This window comes from Myotis lucifugus, unplaced genomic scaffold (genome assembly GCF_000147115.1).
Source record: "Myotis lucifugus unplaced genomic scaffold, Myoluc2.0 scaffold_117, whole genome shotgun sequence".
Taxonomy (NCBI): Eukaryota; Metazoa; Chordata; class Mammalia; order Chiroptera; family Vespertilionidae; genus Myotis; species Myotis lucifugus.
Genome location: NW_005871165.1, coordinates 3,049,444 through 3,055,348, shown reverse-complemented (window position 1 = coordinate 3,055,348; position 5,905 = coordinate 3,049,444).

The following is a 5,905-nucleotide window of genomic DNA, read 5'->3' as shown; positions in this document are numbered from 1 at the left end:
AAACTTGCAGGACCTGAAGATGATCGGTATGTCTTATCGAGAATTCTATGCGAAGATGTTCCCATACAGACACATTTTGGGTTTGTGGCAATATTCTAGCTGTAAAGAACTGCTTAATGTAGTGGTGGATGGCTTATGCATTACTGGTTGGATGTACAGCCCTTCCCTTAACACCCATGTGGATGGCCCAATGCAATTCAAGCCCTGGTTTAGAATTCGCCTGAGGAAGAGGAAATCAGCCACGGTGGAGTACATGGACAACTACTACAGCTTGTCCTACCGCCGCCACATGCAGATTCAGAAGGACAGGTTCAGCATCCAGTGGATCAAGAGAGACCACCAAAAGGATTCACCAACGCGGCTTAGGGGAGAACGGGTTCTGGTGCTGTCGCAGGTGGCCAGAGAGGTGTATGACGATACCTACCTCCGCGTCTACTTCCCACCGCGCCACCCGGACGACCTCATCAGGCCAGGCCTCTTCTCTGTCAGATACAATCCTGCCGGCCTAATGATTGCCATGCTCAGCTTCCATGGGAAGTATGCCAGGGTCACGAAGATCACGGGACTCTTAATCGGGATGTTAAAGATCCACCTCATGCGCCGCATCCAGCTGAGAGATGGCGAGATCTTCCGCAACTTCAATGAGCTCTCCCGCGTGGTCCTGGAGATTGATGAGCAGGTGATCTGGGAGCAGCAGCAGCAGCAGCAGCAGCAGCAGCAGCAGCAGCAAGAAGACGGGACTGAGGAAAGCGAGGGCCATGGCTGGCAGAGCCCTGCCCAGCCCAGCGTTGGGGAGTCTGGGGCTGCAGCTGCGGAGGAGCAGCCTGTCCCATTTGTTCTGCCTGTGGGCGTGCACTCAAGAGACCAGAACTACCCCCGAACCTGCAGGATGTGTTTCTATGGCGAGGACTTTGGTACCTTAGATTCCTTCCTTAACCCCAAGCGCTTCCCTGGAGTCTTCATCCTGTTCGATGAGAACCGCTTCGGGTTCATCAGGCTGGATCCGAAATCCTTCATCCTGTACAGCAGAGTCCAGAACACCTTCCAGAATGTGGAGGCACCATCCCCGCAGGCCTTCCTGGAGATGCTCTCAAACATTCTGTTCGGAAGTCCTGGGAGGAGCAGCTTGCTTGCACTTTGAAGATTTGACCTTCTGACCAGATTACCCACCTTTCTTTGTTTTTTTAATCCTCACCCGACGATATTTTCCCATTGATGTTTAGAGAGAGTGGGGGAGAGAGGGAAAGACAGAAATAATGGATGTGAGAGAAACACATCAGTTGTTTGCCTACTGCCCAAGCCCGGAACAGGGACAGGCTGGGTAGGAGCCAGCAATTGAGGTAGAAATAAACCTTAGACCAGTGGTCTCAACCTTCCAATGCTGCGACCCTTTAATACAGTCCCTCATGTTGTGGTGACCCCCAATTTCATTACAAATTGAAAATAATTAAAGCATAGTGATTAATCACAAAAAATAAAGACATCTTAGTTAATTAAAAAAAAAAGACTTGTAGGAGGGGCAGAGGTTGTCCAACACCCACATGTTGCATGTTTTGAATTGGGAGGGATATTGTGGCTGAGGAGGCATCCCGTGAGGTGCAAGGGTTCCAGCCCCACACCAGACCCCTCAGCCCAGAGTCCAATGCTGGAAAGAGAAATCCCCATAACTTCAGACTATAAAAACCAGCAGGGATTGTGGCTGAATGACACTGGAGGCTGCTGGAGTCCCAGGCAGTTCCTCTTATTTTTTTTTTTTTAATATATATTTTATTGACTTTTTACAGAGAGGAAGGAAGAGGGATAGAGAGTTAGAAACATCGATGAGAAAGAAACATCGATAAGCTGCCTCCTGCACACCTCCCACTGGGGATGTGCCTGCAACCAAGGTACATGCCCTTGACCGGAATCGAACCTGGGACCTTTCAGTCCGCAGACCGACGCTTTATCCACTGAGCCAAACCAGTTAGGGCGGCAGTTCCTCTTAAAAAACCGGCACATGGACTTACTCAGACTTGCTCCAGTGCTGGGCAGCAGCTTGAAAGGATCCAGGGACAGATGGGGAGGAACTAAATTATCTGGCATCAAGGCAAGAACTGGAGGGGGGGGGGCGGGGGCAGCTTTCTCCCAGACAAAAGTGCTGGCAGCGCTCATTGTTCCCGTGCTGAAACCTCCCCCACCACAGAGCTGACTGGCAGGCACCATATCTGAGACTCCATCAACCTGGTGCACACTGTTTGCCCTGCCCTGGTGATTCCCTGAGACTTCTTCCCACCCAAATTGCAGCCCACCCAAACTGATTGCAGTGGCTTTTCCACATGAATGGCCTGTCCTGGCTTAGGCTTCAGACTTTCCTAAAATTTCTCAAATAAGTAGCAGCTGGACTCAGTGTACCCCATACCTTTCTATAAGTGACCCCAGCCCAGCACTGGCAGCAGTTTGCCAAGTTCTCAGCTTGCCTCTTCTAGGCACCTCCAAGCCCCAACACACATAGCAGCTATCTGCAGATCACTCTGTAGCTTGTGCCAGGTGGCCCCATAGGCCGGGCCCAGGCAGTGGTGGCTTTGTACCTCCAGGGAGGCCCCACAGCCAGTGCACCCGGAGGATAACTTCAGACACGTCAGATGACAACTCTACCACATCCACAAGCCACACACTCAAGGGGCAGACTCAGAGAGCACCAAAGCCCCACTGAAGCAAGTCCTGCTCCATAGGGGTGTCTCCTGCACAGAAACTCTACCATTGTAGTCAAAGATGTTCCTTGCAGCCAATTGGCCTGGGGGTCAATTTCTCCCAGTGATGCCAATAGCAATCAAAGCTCAACTACAACAGGACAGTGCACAAAGCCCACACAGGAGGACACCTACAGTGCCTAGCTCAGGTGACTGGAGAGGCTGAGCCACTGGGCCCTACAGGGCACCTACTACACAACGCCCCTCTACTAATTTCAGGAGCCATAGCAACTCTCCCTAATACATAGAAACAAATATAGGAAGCAGCCAAAATGTGGAGACAAAGAAACATGTTGCAGGTGAAAGAATAAATCTTCAGAAAAAGAACTAAATAAAATGGAAGCAAGCTAACTACCAGATACAAAGTTCAAAACAATGGTTATAAGGATGCTCAAGGAACTTAGTGAGAATTTCAAGGAAATTAGTGAGAACATCAACAACGCAAAAAAGGACCAGTCAGAAATGAAGAATAATTTATAGGGAATCAACCGTAGAGTAGAGGATGCTGAGAATCAAATCAGTGATTTGGAGTAAGAGGAAGCAAAAAAACCATACCCACAGGACAGCAAAAAGAAAAAAAGAATCCAAAAATATGAAAATAGTGTAAGAAGCCTCTGGGACAACTTCAAGTGTATTGGCATTCATATCATGGGGGTGCCGGAAGGAGAAGAGAGGGAGCAAGAAATTGAAAACCTACTTGAAATAATGACAGAAAACTTCCCTTACCTGGTGAAAGAAATAGACATATAAGTCCAGGAAAAGAAGAGAGTCCCAAACAAGAGGAACCCAAAGAGGTCCACGCCAAGACATAATTAAAATGTGAAAGGTTAAAGACAAAGAGAGAATCTTAAAAACAGCAAGAGAAAAGCAGCTACCTGCAAGGGAGGGCCCATACTCCTGACAGAAACTTTGCAGGCCAGAAGGGAGTGACAAGAAATATTCAAATGATGAAAAGAAAGGACCTACAAGCAAGATTACTCTACTCAGCAAAGCTATCATTTAGAATTGAAAGTCAGGTAAAGAGCTTCACAGACAGGAAAAAGCTAAAGGAGCTCATCACCACCAAACCAGTATTACATGAAATGTGAAGGGAGGAGGAGGAGGAGGAGGAGGAGGAGGAGGAGAAGAAGAAGAAGAAGAAGAAGAAGAAGAAAAGAATGAAAAAATATGAACAATAAAATGGCTATAAATACATATCTATCAATAATTGAATCTAAAAATGAAAATAAACAAGCAAGGAATGTAATAAATAAGATAAACTGATGAATAAAACAGAACCAGTGGCATGGAAACATGGAACAGACTGAAGTCTCTCAGAGGGAAGTGAGGCTGGGAAGAGATTTACCAAAGAACTTATATACATACTAGAGGCCTGGTGCATGCAAGTCATGCATGGGGGGCGGGGGGGCGGGGTTCCCCTCAGCCCAGCCTGCACCCTCTCCAATCGGGGACCCCTTGTCAGGGTCCAGTTTGAAGGCTGGCCATGCCCCTGATTGCCTGAGACCCAGAATTCCACTGTGCCCTGGCTGGTCAAGGCCCACAGCCCCCTCCTGCCACACCACCATGGCGTCCCGGGGCCCACAGCCCCCTTGGCAGTCAGTGTTGGGTCGCCATGGTGCCTGCGGTGGCAGCAGTCAGTGCTAGGTTGCCATGCTGCCTGCGACCCAGCAGGGACCAAGAGGTCAGCAGTTCAGCCAGCTCACCAGTCCCCGCCCACCCGAGCCTGCTGTGCACACAGCCTGGCATTGGGTCGTCCGTTCAGTCATTTTGGACGTTACGGACCCTGGCTCTTTACATATTAAGATGGACACAGACAATATGGTGGTGAAGGCCTGGGGTGGGGTGGGATCTGGTGGAGGAGGGCAATGAAGGGAAAAAAGGGGAGGGAGGGGATGTCTGTAATACTCTCAACAATAATGATTAAAAGAGCAAAAACACCCATAAACAAATTGGTAGTAATGGGAATACAAAATTTGGCATAGGGAATATAGTCAATAATCTACACTAATAAAAGGGAAACATGCAAATTGACCTTCCCTCCGCTATGCCCACCAGCCAATCAGGACCAGTATGTAAATTAACCCAACAAAGGTGACGGTTAATTTGCATATGCAGGCGCAGAGCAAAGACTGAAGAAGACTGAAGACTGAAGAGGCTTGGCTTCTTCGCTGCAGCTGCAGTGGAGAAGCCAAGCCTCACTGTGGCCGGAGCAAAGAAGCCAAGCCTCACTGCAGCCCCTGTGGAGAAGCTTAGCCTTGAGGCTTGGCTTCTCCGCTGCGGCCAGACCAAAGGCCTGGTTCCTGGGTGCCAGAGGAAAACTGGTGCTGGCAGCCAGAGGAAGGAAGGCCTATTGTGCAAATCTTTGTGCAACAGGCCTCTAATATTATAACTATGCATGATGTCAGATGGTTACTAGAAATATCAGGGTGAACACTTTGTAAAGTATATGATTGTCTAACTACTAAGGTGTACACCTGAAACTAATACAAAATAATGTTAAAGGCAAACTGTAATTAAAATAAAAAAAGAGAGAGAGGTTAATAAAATGTCTGTACGTTTCTATGCCATCCACACATTCCATAGATGAGTTTATCCAATGTGTTCATTCAAGATTGGCTGTGTTAAAAAGGGACAGACTCAGGGAGAAGACTAATTCCAAGAGGCTGCTTAGAGAATTATGTCAACAGGGGTCCCTGAGAAATCTGGAGCCTCTGAACAGTGGAGACAGCAGGGAAGGCAAGGAACAGAAAGAATGGGTAACATATTCTTTTTTCCCATTCATAATTTTCTAGTAAACCCTATTCTTAACATTTTTATGAACCCTTAGAAAAATGAAGTATAACACACATACAGAAAACAGATAAAACATAAGTGTAAAGTTCAAGGATTTATCATTATATGACCACCTGGGTAAATACTAGTAAGGTCAAAAAATGGAAATTACCAGCACCCAAAACTGCTCTTGGCTCCCTTCTTTCCAAAGCCAACCAGTGTAACTTCTCAGCTTTCCAGTTTGGAATGGTTATATATACAGTAACCGGGTAAGCATTCCTTGATGTCTGGGCTATTTCTCTCATAACACATTTCTGACATTCAACCATGTTGTGGTGTTTATTGTCTCCATTCTATTTTGTTTTATTTGTTTTTAGTACTCCATTGTAGTAATAGATGATGAT